Below are 14,968 nucleotides of genomic sequence, written 5' to 3'. Positions count from 1 at the left end.
TGGACAGGAAATGTTTTTTTGACACACTGGGACGGGTAGCTGGAGGGGGTTTGGGAGTGGAGGAAGAGGTTGTGGTTGTAGGAGGTGTTCTGACTTTGGGTGAAGGTGCATGCGCTGGAGGCTGTCGTGAGGTGGATGGCTGGTGGGTGGGTGTGTGCCTACATTTGTGTATCTTCGGAGGGGGCATCACAGACACACTGGGATAGGACACAGGGGACGTGTGAATGGTAGTGGGGGTGGTGACTGCACGTGAGTGGGGTGTGGTGGTGGATGTGCTGGAGAGGGACGTAGTGGCTGTAGAGGTAGTGCATGCAGGTGTGAGTGTAGACGAGACAGGGAGGGAGGAGGGAGAGGAGGAGGAGGGGGACACAGTGGAGGCAGTGGATGTTGCTATGTCTGCATGTGTGTGATGCTTGCGTGAGTGCCTGTGGGATGTGTGGTGCTTATGTTTGCCTGAGCTTCCCTTGTGTGTTGGCATGTGTGCATGCTGGTCTAGAGGTGTGCTTGGGATAGGCTGAGGTACAGGGGATTGGGTCGGGGTGGAGGAAGTTGGAGGGGGGAGGCTGGACACAGGGACAATGGCTGCCATCATTGCTGAGGCCAGAGTCTGAAAAGCTCGCTGAAGGGCCGCCTGACCAGAATGAATGCCCTCCAGGAATGCATTTGTTTGTTGCAACTGCCTTTCTACACCCTGGATGGCATTCAAAATGGTAGACTGCCCAACAGTGAGGGACCTGAGGAGGTCAATGGCCTCCTCACTGAGGGCAGCAGGGGTGACTGGGGCAGGGCCTGAGGTGCCTGGAGCGAAGGTGATGCCCACCCTCCTGGGTGAGAGGGCACAGGACGAAGGCTGAGGGGCTGCTGGGAGGGTGGTGCTGGAAGGGGGGGTGGCGGATGTACCTGTAGATGGGGCGGCACAGATGTTGCCGCCACCACAAGGGATCTCCCATCAGAGGACGAGTCCGTGTCACTGGTCTCAGCTCCTGTCCCTGCCGTGGAGCTCCCCTCGCCCTCCGTCCCACTGGTGAAGTCTGATTCCGTAGTGTGGCCCTCCATGGCCATGTGGGATGCAGCCCACTGGTGCTCCGGTGCCACTGCTCCTCCGCCTGATGATGCTAATGCACATAAGAACAGGGAGACCACAAAAAGGTGGGGGATGACAGAAGAAAGACATGTTGAGTGCATGCATTACCACTACCGTTGGCAGACACAACAGACACAGAAGCCCCCTGCACTACGCCGCGCTTTTGGGCTCCACTGTTCAATTCCTGGGAAATGGCCTACAATGCTATGGATGACATCTGCACACATAGATGACACAGGGGCATGACTAGGTGTAGATGTCACTCCACAGAGGTGGGGTGGGGTGCCACATGGCCTGCCTTATGGAGGGACCTTGCCTACGGAAGTCACCCTGGCCTAGGGAAACCCACAGCCCACCTCCCCCACCCAGAACCCTCCACTGCGCGCAAAGTCAGCAGAATGCGAGTGTACTCACCCCCTTGTGGCTGCTGTGATGCCCTCAAGCGCCCATCCAACTCCGGGTACGCCACCACCAGGATCCTGAAAATCAGGGGGGTCATGGTGCGATGGGCACCCCTCCCACGTTGGGAGGCCATCCCCAGCTGAGCCTCCGCCGTCTTCTTGCTCCAGCGGCGAATGTCCTCCCATCTTTTCTGGCAGTGGGTGCTGACCTACATGATTTGTACAGGGGGAAGAGAAAGTTATTACCAGCTGCACTGTCAAAGTGATTGGCCGCAATCCCTACCCTTGCCATGTGGCACATGCACTCACCGCCGTTTCATGCACCCGCACTCTCCCCCCTTCCTTCTTACATCCACCCCTCTCCACACAGGCATAGCCCATACATCATTCTCCCAGTGAACTTACCTGTTTGTCTGGAGGACCGTAGAGTAGCGTGTACTGGGGGAGGACCCCATCCACGAGTTTCTCCAACTCCTCCGATGTGAAGGCAGGCGCCCTTTCCCCAGACACTCAAGCCATTGTCTCTTCCAGACCGAGGTCACAGCAGCACTTGCAGTGTAGGTCCTCTCCTGTCGAAGATCAGGCATCGAGTGATTGAACAGATAGAAAATGGCGGTCACGTCTGCAGCGGTGCGTACCGTCACCACCGGCGTACATCGTCACTGGCTCCTGGGACCCATAGGGTCCAATGTTAACCAATGCAGCATTGCGCTGCGGTCTTGGACTGCCTACCTCGACGGTGTACAACGCCAGCGCAGTTACATCACATCCCATTGTCCCACTTTAGAAGTCAGGCAGCCGCCATTTCAGGGGCCCACATGGCTTAATTTTTAACTGCGTCACACATACCTAGGCCTAGACTCAACACACATACAGGCCACTTTTTTAGTATGAATGGTGTTCTGTGTAAGATGTGGGTATGTGCCTCTGAGTTGTTTGACTCTGTGCTCCCTGTTGTCCTTCATAGGCACCGTCCGCTGGGACATGTGAGGAGAGGGCGGCATCCTCCGGTGTACCGACCGTTGGTGGACCTGTCGACAATGGAGGAAAGATACGTGATAATCACACACAGGCTTGACCGTGCCACAATCCAGGAACTGTGTACTCAGCTGGAGCCAGACATGATGTCAGCTATCCGCCATCCCACAGGAATCCCCACTCAAGTGCAGGTCCTGTCAGTGCTCCATTTCCTTTCAAGTGGGTAATTTAAAAAAACAGTGGCCATAGCATCAGGGATGTCCCAGCCTATGTTTTCCAAGGTGTTGTCCAGAGTGTTGTCTGCCCTGCTGAAATACATGCGGAGCTACATCGTTTTCCCTCAGGTGGAGGATTTGCCTACAGTGAAAGGTAATTTCTATGCCCTGGGACATGTCCCCAACATCATCGGTGCCATTGATGGGACACATGTGGCTTTGGTCCCCCCCCACAGGAGTGAACAGGTGTACAGAAACCGGAAGAGTTATCATTCGATGAATGTAAAGATGGTATGTTTGGCAGACCAGTACATCTCCCATGTGAATGCCATGTTCCCTGGCTCCAGGTTAGTGTGTGTCTAACAGTTGTCCCTCACCATTTGCAGGTGACTCTGGTTACCCCAACCTGTCATGGCTACTGGCCCCAGTGAGGAATCCCAGGACAAGGGCAGAGGAACGCTACAATGAGGCACATGGGCGAACTAGGAGGGTGATTGAACGCACCTTCGGCCTCCTGAAGGCGAGGTTTAGGTGCCTCCATATGACAGGTGGATCCCTATTCTACTCACCAAACAAGGTGTGCCAGATCATCGTGGCCTGCTGTATGCTTCACAACTTGGCTTTGTGATGACAGGTGACCTTTCTGCAGGAGGATGGTCCAGATGGCGGTGTTGTTGCAGCTGTGGAGCCTGTGGACAGTGAAGACGAGGAAGCAGAGGAAGAAGACATGGACAACAGGGACTCAGTGATCCAGCAATATTTCCAGTGAAACACAGGTAAGAATACAAACCTGCCTACTACATGTACTTATACACTACTACCTCTCTACTGTCTGTCTTTTTCACCCAGTGTATGGTCACTGAGTTGTCACTTTCCCTTACGATTTCACAGATCTGGGTCCCACAGTGTGACATCTGCTTTGATTCCTCATGGACTAGAGCTGTGTGACATAGGTATGTTGACATTACAAATGAAAGAGCTTTTTGCCACAGTTATTGCTAATACAGTATTCCGAAATCACAGACTCCAGATTGTTTTGTGCTTTAAGGATGTTTATTTTAGTGCTCAAAATTGGAGGGGGTAGCAAAATGGTGAGGGGTGATGGTGGAGGAATGTCCATGGCAGAGTCCAGTCTATTAGTCTCACAGGTGCATTGCCCAAATGGGCATAGGAAGTGGAGCTATGGCAGTTTAAGGATGGACAGGGTGACAAAGTGGGAGTAGGATGACAATCAGGGTGGTCTCTTTTCTTGGCGGGGGTCTTGGCATCATTCTCTGTCTTTGTCCTGGATCTCAGGGACCGTTTGCGAGGTGCTTCTTCCTCTGCAGGGGGTGGGGTGCTGGTGTGGTGGTCCTGTGGCTGTGCCTCCTGTCCACTAGCACCGGCGGAGGTGGTGGGCAGTTCATCGTCCAGGATAGTGTCATGGGCCCCTTGTAGTGCCACAGTGTCCCTCCTGGTGTTGAGTACTTCCTTCAGCACCCCTACGATGGTGCCCAGGGTGGAATTGATGGTTCTGAGTTCCTCCCTGAAGCCCATATACTGTTCCTCCTGCAGGCGCTGGGTCTCCTGAAACTTGGCCAGTACCGTTGCCATTGTCTCCTGGGAGTGGTGGTAGGCTCCCACGATGGAGGAGAGGGCCTCGTGGAGAGGGGGTTCCCTGGGCCTGTCCGCCCTCTGTCGCACAGCAGCCCTCCTAGTTCCCCTGTGTTCCTGGGCCTCCGTCCCCTGGACCGTGTGACCACTACCACTGCCCCCAGGTCCCTGTTGTTGTTGGGGTGGTGGGTTAGCCTGGGTTCCCTGTAGTGGTGGACACACTGCTGATTGACGTGTCCTGGGGACGGAGGTATGGGCCCGCTGGATGGGTGCTTTGCTGGTGTTTCCAGAGGGGGGAAGCTCTGTAGTGACCTGTGACTGGGTGAGGGGAACCGACTGTCCTGAGGTCCCCGATGGGCCGGGCTGGTCATCTAGATCTAGTTGGACAGAGGTGCTGTCATCACTGTGGGTCTCTGCTGTTGGTGGTGTGGACATGTGTTTAACCTCCTGTCCGGTGACGTTGGGTAGGGGTCCTGCAGGGGTATAAACGCATGATTATTGCATCTGTGTGTGTTAAGGTGTGCAATGGGTGGGTGCCCGTGTACCCCAGTGCTAGCATTCCTGTGTGGGACCTTGTGTGATGATTGTTTAGGGGGGTGTATGGGTATGTGCAGTGGGCATGCTTTAGTGATGGGTGTCCATGCTTTAGTGTTGCATGCAGGGCTTGGGTTTGGGATGTGTGGTTTGTGATAGTGGGACATTTGTGAGGAGTAGGAGTGATGGGGTGAGGGCGAGGGTGGGGGTAGGTGATAGCATGCAGGTGGGTGGGGGATGAAGTACTTAAAGGTTTGACTTACCAGAGTCCATTCCTCCACCTACTCCTGCGAGGCCCTCAGGATGCAGAATTGCCAAGACCTGCTCCTCCCATGTTGTTAGTTGTGGGGGAGGAGGCGGGGGTCCGCCGCCAGTCCGCTGAACCGCCAGGTGGTGTCTGGAGACCACGTAACGCACCTTCCCCCGTAGGTCGTTCCACCTCTTCCTGATGTCCTCCCGATTTCTTGGGTGCTGCCCACTGCATTGAGCCTGTCCACTATTCTTCGCCATAGCTCCATCTTCCTTGTAATGGAGGTGTGCTGCACCTGTGATCCGAATAGCTGTGGATCTACCCGGACGATTTCCTCCACCCTGAGCTCCTCCTCTGAGAACCTGGGGTGTCTTTGCCGTGCCATGGGGTGGTGTAGGTGATGTGTGGGGTGGTGTGTGGGGTGATAACTGTGCTGATATGTAGTGGGGTGTTGTCTGAGGTGCGTGGAAGTTATGTGGGTGATGGTGTTGTGTGCCTGTGGATGCTAGTGTTGTTGATGGTGGTGTCTCTCTCTGGCTTTCGGTCGTGATTTGTTGTCATAAGGATTTGTGGGTGATGTGGGTGTATGTTTTATAGTGTATTGGGTGTGTGGGAGTGGTGTGTGTATGTGTATCAGGTGTGTGTATTTGGAATTGTCCAATGTGGTAGTGTTTTGTAGATGTGTGTGTATTTTGAGTGCAGCGGTGTGTACCACCAATGGAATACCGCAGTTGAAAGACCGCTGCATGGATTCGTGTGTCTTGATAGTGTGGGCATATTTCTGTTGGCGTGACGGTGGAGGTTTTGTTTTCACCAGTTTATCACTGACCTTTGGTGCGGTGGACTTGTGTGGGTGTCTGACTTTTGGCAGATTCCGAACTGTGGGTCATAATAGCTGTGGCTGAATTCCGCGGACGCGCGGTGTGGTGGCGGTCTTCTGAACGGCGGTAAGCAGCTTTTACCGCCAATATCATAATGAGGGCCAAAGTCTCTTTTGAGTGCAAAGTACCTGGTATGCATGAGAAATCTCCACAAAGAACCACAGAGGAGGAGATCCGTGGAAAGAAAGGGGTGTGCGCTGATTTCTCGGATGCACATGGCGATGCGTCGTTTAGTTTTCACGCAGGGATGGCTGTGCGTCAATTTCCGGCTTCGGTCGTGGGTCCTCTTCAGGTTGCAGGGTTTTCAGACTCCCTGGAGCGATGCGTGGATTTCCTGCACAGGATGAAGTCACAGAAGCTACATTGATCCGGTGGGTATTGCATCAAATTTTCTATCACTCTGCTGGCGCTGAGTCGATTCCTCTGTGGAAGTAGGGCTGCATCATTTCGGCTTGGCTGTGCATCGATCGAGTGGGCCGTGCGTCAGATTTCCGGTTGCCACGCTAGTGCTGCGTCGATCTTCTCATTGTGAAGTCGGGCTGCTTTGTTCCGGTTCGGCGTTCAGTGAAATTTTCACTGCAGTGCAGGCTATGCGTCATTTCTGGCAGGCTGTGCATCGAATTTCGCCACACCAGGAGTCCTTCTTGTAGAGATGAAGTCTTTTTGGTCCTGAGACTTCAGGGAACAGGAGGCAATCTCTATCCAAGCCCTTGGAGAGGACTTCTTCACCTCAGCCAGAGAGAAGGAAGGCAGCAGGGCAACAGCAATGCAGCAGTCCTTCACAGAAAGCAGACAGGTGAGTCCTTTGGGCAGCCAGGCAGTTCTTCTAGGCAGGATGCAGGTTCTGGTTCAAGTTTCTTCTCCAGGAAGTGCCTGAGGTGGTAAGGGCAAAGGCCCTGTTTATATACCCAAATGTGCCTTTGAAGTAGGGGAGACTTCAAAGAGTGGCTTAGAAGTGCACCAGGTCCCCTTTCAGTTCAAACCTGTCTGCCAGGGTCCCAGTAGGCAGTGTGGCAGTCCTCTGTGTGAAGGCAGGCCCTCCACCCTCCCAGCCCAGGAAGACCCATTCAAAATGCAAAGATGTATGCAAGTGAGGCTGAGTATCCTGTGTTTGGGGTGTGTCTGAGTGAATGCACAAGGAGCTGTCAACTAAACCCAGCCAGACGTGGATTGTAAGGCACAGAAAGATGTAAGTGCAGAGAAATGTTGACTTTCTAAAAGTGGCCTTTCTAAAATAGTAATATTAAATCCAACTTCACCAGTCAGCAGGATTTTGTATCACCACTCTGGCCATACTAAATGTGACCTTCCTACTCCTTTCAGACCCGCAGCTATCACTCAAACAATGTATAAGGGCAGCCCCAATGTTAGCCTATGTTAGCAGTGTAAAAATGAATTTAGGAGTTTTACACTACCAAGACATGTAAACTACACAGGTACATGTCCTGCCTTTTGCCTACACAGCACCCTGCCCTATGGGTTACCTAGGGCTTACCTTAAGGGTGTCGTTTATGTAGAAAAGGGGAGTTTAAGGCTTGGCAAGAACCTCTAAAGTTGAATTGGCAGTGAAACTGCACATACAGGCCTTGCAATGGCAGGCCTGAGACAAGGTTAAGGGGCTACTTAAGTGGGTGGCACAATCAGTGCTGCAGGCCCACTGGTAGCATTTAATCTACAGGCCCTGGGCACATATAGTGCACTCTACTAGGGACTTATAAGTAAATTAAATAGTCCAATTGGGTATGATCTAATGTTACCATGTTTAAAGGGAGAGAGTATATACACTTTAGCACTGGTTAGAAGTAGTAAAGTGTGCAAAGTCTGAAAACCAGCAAAAACTGTATCTAAAAAGTGGAGGGAGGCAGGCAAAAAGTTAGGGGTGACTACCCAAAGGCTGGCAGGTCTAACAGTACCCATCTGTGACTGAGTGTGTACCATATTTGCCATCAGACATATACCACACACCATTCAGCCATTGCAGAAAAGTGCACATTTACCTGAACTTGCCTATGACTATCACCTTTGCCATTGCTGTTTTGTTTACAACGACCCAGATGCTTTCTACTTTTTACCTTCTCCCTCCCACACTCAGCGTATGCTCACTGGTGTTCCGCAATCCTTCTTCCTGTCTTGCTGGTCATTTTTTTATTTGTTTGTGTATTTATTTTTGTATTTATTTTGTTTTTACAAGGGACTAACATCTGCTGGTAGTTCGCTATCTTTTTTGTGTTCCTGCAAACTTTCTGTATTTACTTTTAATTTACTGTCTAAAAGGTGGTCATTCATGTAGAAATGTTAGAAATGGCAAATAGCTGTTGTTGCATCATAATGTGGGTACACGTCGGATATACGCATCTAGGAATGATTTCCCTTAATACAAAACTCATTTCAAGATGGCCATCCATGTGTTCTCAAGCATGTGTATGCATCGTGATGCAAACGTGAATATGTATTCTGATTCTTTGGTGGAAATTTGACATTAGCTAATGCCAATGAGAAAAACAAGTGTTGCAAAGATAATACCTCAGTGTTTTATTGCTGAGACTTACTGGATTGGCCAGTTCTTGTTCATTTAGCCTCTTTATGTGATGGAACTGAAACAGATCTGTTAGTTTTTCTTCTTGTAATTTTTTTTGATAGGAAAAATATTGTAAAGGTTATTTTATATTTAGTATGCTGCATTCTGCTTTATTTTCTTCTTCTTAGTGATGATTGTATATACCCACACTTGCTTACTGGATATTTTCCTGACGTTTATTAGATTCAGATTTGCTTTATACCTTATTGTTCTTCTCTGTGTATTGTCACATATTCCTATTTTTTGCTTGGTTTTGCTTCATATTTGTAAACCATTCAATAAAATCTCAATGACTGAGAAAGCAAGCAAGAAAAAACAAAGCCAGAGATAAAGACAGTAAAGACAATGGGTCAGATTTACAAGGCCCTTGTGGCTCCTTCCTCCAAACTAGTATAATTATAATTAATGCTAATGTTCCATTAAGGATGTCATTTCCCTGCGCCATATTTTTAATGTGGCGCAATGCTTGCATTGCACTACTTTGTAACACCTTGCACCATATTATGCCTGCTCCTGGCATAATGTATGCGAATGTGGTGATCCCACGCAGGGAGGCCGCAAAAAATTGTTCAGTGAAATCTACAAAAAATGTTCTGTCATTTTTAAGACCTGCTTGGGACAGGTATTAAAGTGATCGGCCCCTAGTAACCTATGGGCCTCCCCAGTGCTTTGCTGCACTAGCGCCATTATTTATGTCGCTAATCCAGCAGAGCACCGCAATAGCGTAATTAATTATGATGCTATTGTGGAAACGACCGCCATGGGGTGCTGGATTGTAAATATGGCATAGCCACGGTGCTGTTAGGTGAGGCAGTGGCGATGCAAGAAAAGTGGCACATTGGAACTGATACGCCACTTTCTTGCATATCTGGCCCTGTATTTTTTATGTACTGTTAAAGGATGATATGGGTAAAAATAAAGCATCTTATATTTATTGTATTCTACCTCTTTGTTTGAAAAGCTCTGCCAATTTTTTTTTGTCAGCCCACAGTTTGCATTTATATACCTTGCAAAAGGTAACAGCAACAAGGTAGAGGGAACAGAAAATCGTGTATTGAATGACAGTCAAGTGTTTTACCATTACTATTTGTTATTCATTTTTAACACATATAAATAATATGTTTACGTGTTTCGAAGAAGTTGAAAATGAAGTCGTATTCATGCTGTAACATTGTTATTTATTTTACTGTACAGTGTTAAAAGCATGCCCAGGAGCGTGGTAAAACATCTAAATCTTACTACGTTCTTGCTTACATTTTACAAGAGTATTTTGAAGATTGATTACTGCAAAGTAAAATACAGCTACTCACAGAGTTTCTTCCACTTTTCAGTTTCTTAGGGCCAGATGTAGGTACAAACCAATTTGCGACTTGCAAATTGCGAGTCCTTCCGACTTGCAAATTGCAACTCGCAAACTGGTATACAGAAAGGTGTCTCAGACACCTTCTGCGACTTGCTATGGGGTAGCGAGTCTAGGCACTCACGGGGATGGTGGCCTGCACCACCATGTCCGTGACTGCTTTTAAATAAAGCAGTTTTTGTTTTCTCTTTGCAGCCCGTTTTCCTGCAAAAGAAAAAATACCGAAACCTTTTTGTTTCGTTTTTTTCAGAGTAGGCAGTGGTCCATAGGTCCATTTTTGTGTCCCCCATGGGGACCCATTCCCTTTTGTGAATGAGTTACCATCCACTTCAAGTGGATGGTAACTGCGAGTTGGTTTGCGACCGCTATTGCGGTCACAAAGCAACTCTACATCATGATGCGGTCGCAAATAGGAAGGGAAAACCCCTTCATATTTGTGAGTCGGAATCACATTTTGCGAGTCGGTACCGACTCGCAAAATGTGATTCTGCTTCGCGTTCAGCCTTTTGCGCCTCGCAAACTGTGTTTTTAGCAGTTTGCGAGGTGCAAAAGGCTTCCTACATCTGGCCCCTAATGTTTGTAAGTTGTTTCTAAAGAGCGAAAGTAAAATGTATTCAACTGGCATGAAGCCATGGCCATGAGTTGCAAAATTGTTGTTAATTATAAGATATGAAATGACCATGCTTCCATGAACTCTTGAGTTACTGAGTTGCTGATAATCGTTTCTGTTCTATTTTTGAATGGATAGTTTGAAGGGCATTTTTCAGTATTTTCCTCACATTCATCCATTCTCGTTTACCAATGAAAATATTTTTTTTTATAAAATCACTCCCAGTATTCACTAATTCACTCTGTTCTGGATGGCATCTCTCACCTTGTTTACGATTGTTCCCATTAAAAATGATCTCGCAGGCAGTGAAACATCATGTTTTGTGACACAAAAGGAGTGAAAAATAGAGGTAAGAGTTACGAAGAACAAAAATGCAAAAATGAAAATCTGGGCACCCACTGTGCACCCATAGCATTTGGTTAAATTGTATTATGTTAGCATATGGTGAGGTGACTCTCTAAAAAATGCAACTCACTGCATAAGAGTAAAAATTGCCTCCTTTGCCTCTTAAAATCACTTAGTAAGACTCCATCAGGGTCAAGAGACAAGCATCGATATTTGCTCAGGTATCATCAGAAATGAAAGTCATGTGACATTACCTCCTTTGATGCTATTTGGGTACGATCCAATTGAAAGTGATGTCATTTCTGCTTCCTCTGTCATTTCAGTGAACTGTCATGACTGCACATTGGAGCAGCTCACGAAAATGAGCGAGAATGAACCTTGCGGAAAAAGAAAGTCAAAAGGGTGAGCTTGTGAATACCATGCATTTGTTCACCAAGGACACAGTTTTTATTTAGAATGGTAATGCTCATAGTAAGTCAATTACTAAAGAAAGAAATGCACAGGAGGTCACGTTGCTAAAACAATTATATTTTAATGCCCATGTAAAAAAGAAAACAAAATACTGAAAACTGCACAAGGTGCTTGGTGCGCCAGTGATCAAACAGTCTAAATAGTGTGGGTGAATTTTGGTATGTATTTATGAAAGCAAACACCTGTAAAAGTGATGGAAAGTCTGGGAACATGAATATAAGTATGTCAAGCAGTCTCTCATATGTGAGTAAAAAAACATTATTTTGGTGATATTTTTAAGTTTCAACTTCATATCTTAGTTACAAGGTCATCATCAGGACAAAACAGTGAGGGGAACCTTGAAATTTTACAAAAATAGAAAATTAGAGCAGGATTAAATAATGAAAATGCTGGGAAAACATGTCCATTGAAAGGTTAGTCAAACACGGGAAAGATTAAACTTACAATACTGGTTCTAGAAAAAAATAACTAAAATGAGAAGGGCACAAAAAATTAAATCATTTGTTTCTTAGATCTAAAAAAAGATGAAAGGTGAATTGAGCCCAACTGTGAGTGTTCCATATTGGTAGTGAGTAGTCTTAGGTGCTTCAACCCACCTGGTTGAGCAATCCACAGAACAGTTTGATGTTCAACCATCTATGGAGTCCAGTGGTCGTTTTATGCATTTCAAAAGGTGTGCTTGGTGCAAACAGGGACAGTACACCTTATTACAAATAATACACTGCCCAAAGGTAAGTTGCAAATTCATACTGCCCTCGGGACTGCGCTTTCAAGTAAAATATAGAGTGGCTGCCTCAAAGCTGCTCCATGCCTACTGCCTGCACTTCGAAACGCAGTGAGAGATCCACTTACAGGGGTGAGTGAGTGACTTCTCCAACCTGCAGGGTAATGTCTGGGGGTCCATAGGACCCTGTATCTGCCCTCCTGGGGGCTGCCTTCAGGAAGCGCATTGAGCTAGCACAGTTCCAGATTTGAGTGTGCATTCTAAGGGCATATTTGCCTCTGGTTCATTGTTAGTAATATGGCAAGGGTGCAGAGGCAAAGTGATTCCCTTAACTCCCTCTCATGATAGCGCTAATGATACATGTGCACCAGTGGTATCAGTATTACAGAAGGGGATGCACAAGTATCTGTGACCCCTTCTATAATACCATTGTGCCTCTGGGTTGCACAAAAAGGGAGTACACGCCTGTCGCCTCCCTAGGCACATTGTATAATATGACCCCAGAAGTGCATGAGTGAATATAAGTTTAGGAGGTATTTCGCCACTCTAGCCCAACAGCATCTATGGTATCATCCACATATTGTTTTCTAGTTGCTGGAGAAATTGGCCCAAACTTGGTGACTTCTCTGCTTCTTAAAAGAAACAGAGATTTTTTTGGTCATTCAAAGCATGCACGATTTATTACTACATTCAACCTTACAAAAGGTAAGACTCAAACTTAAAATGATGTATTCTGTGACATAGATATGGATTTAGGAATGGACAGATGCTGGTGATAATAACTGTTTTATAATAATTCGTCCAGATCTATCAAAAAGTGTAAATGTCCATGAGATCTTTTAGACACCAAACTAAATTTCATGTTTACATGCAAATTTGCAATTTAACGGTTTGTAACATACATTCATTTAAATATATTTAACCCTTATTGATGGATCCCTACATCAATATTATAGCTGTTTCTAAACAAAATTACATTTCTTCAGGTTGCATCTTCGGTTTTATATACTGCTTTTTTCTGAAATTTTCTGCATGATTTATCTTTACATAAAATAGTGTGCCTTGACAATACCACAAAAATAAGCATCACGTTGTTCAACAGAAAAAAACATTTTCAAAACCTAATAATTGACAGACTTGGAAGAAAACATTTTCAAATCACAAATGCTAAACATCTTGCTGATATTTACATGTTCTACTTCTTAATTTTGATTTTTACACTTCAGCATATTTCTCATTTTCTCAGGGTGAGCTCTAGTGGTTTGTATGGAAAAGGTATTATAAAACCACGTCAGTTACCCAGCAGTAAAGAGATAAAAGAATGGACATATTACATTTTGTTAGGTAACAAAAAGCTGTGACTCTTAGAAACTCTCACAGTGCAAACAAGCGCATTGTGTGAATTCTTTCTGCTTTGAAACATACTCTGTAGGAGATAGATCGCCAGTTTTCAGAAAGGTCACAGATTCGACAAGTAATAACATACAGGCGAATATCCAGCAGAGACCAATTGTAACAAAACATCAGAAAAAAAGCAAAGCCTTAACTTAAACGTATCTTAGCCTACGCTCAAAATATATCAACATTTTTAGTTTCCAAGTAAAAAAACAAAAAAAATTCCCTGAATAAGATGACTGAATTCAGCTGCCATCATTACAGCCCTTTGATCTGTTGTTGCCCATTAGATAATTACTATTTAGGATATTGACATACTTGTTGTAGCTGGACGTTCTGACTACCATGCAACAGATTTTTGCCCGAAATATAATTGTATGCATGGACTATAAGTCTATCCTAGGGTACATCTTTAAGTTCTAAAGAAAAGATAATTGAACAGAATTCCAACTATATGGTGCTAAAGTTAGCAAGGTTCATTTAGGTCGTCCACAATCTGTGTAAGAGCTCTAAAGAGGAAACAACACCTTTTGTGATTCACTAGAGGACACTCTATGCAGATCCACAATCCACGTTATCCTACTTGTTGGCGATTTCAGCCTGAAAACATTGTTACAAAAGATCTCGAATCCCAATAACCCTTTAGCAAGGTAACATAAATTGCATCATTACCTACAAGACGATAGCCTCGACTCGCTCTAGGAAGGGAACAATTGTAGCAATTCGTATAATAGGGGTCTACCCTAGACTTCATGAGATCAAACACAAAATAGGATTAATCCTGCAAGCAATTTATTCTTCAAACATGCAACAACAATTGTAAACCGATCAAAAGAATACAATTGTGTAACATCACAAAAGAGTGATTCAAATGCTGGCAAACTGTTTCACCATAGATACTAACCCCACTAAACTCCATTACCCACTGGGACCTGACTACAAAATTAATAAGTATAATAACCACTATCAATATATCCTTAGCAGGCAATAGACGTAAGAGAAGCAATCAACTAAGCAAGCACATTTTATGGCAAGACCGGAGGCTCCTATTATGCTTCTCTAACTTGCTTTATTTTGACTAGCAGCAGTCAAGAAGAAAAACTATATTTCCCATGAGGCTAGGGGAAACAGAAGCCAATGGGAAAAAAGAACGTGTCAACATGAAAACCAATGGGGACAGAGAACGTACTATAAACACTATACTTGACTGCAACCTGCCCTCTTTCTTGCTGCTCGCAGTCAAGATAAGTGCCTCATTTCTTCTTTTTTCTTCAAATTGTTTGCGTGTATATTACTTTTATTCGAATTGTACATTGTTTGCTTATCGCATGCTTTGCCCGCCACTCCGCTCCCTCGCAGCTGCTTTATTAACGCTTTTCAGCATCCCTTTTACCTCGTTTCTCCTGACGCTCCCCCTGTCCTTCTTGGTAGACGTGCAAGCGCTCCAACGGCTATTTTCTCCCTCACGCCGTTCTTATTTAACGTCCGTTTACCTCAAACGGACTTGCTCCACCGCTTCGGCTGCATTTCTTACCGGCCGCTCCATCCG

The sequence above is a fragment of the Pleurodeles waltl genome, chromosome 3_1, assembly GCF_031143425.1.
Source record: "Pleurodeles waltl isolate 20211129_DDA chromosome 3_1, aPleWal1.hap1.20221129, whole genome shotgun sequence".
In the NCBI taxonomy this organism is placed as follows: domain Eukaryota; kingdom Metazoa; phylum Chordata; class Amphibia; order Caudata; family Salamandridae; genus Pleurodeles; species Pleurodeles waltl.
This window is presented reverse-complemented; position numbering follows the sequence as displayed.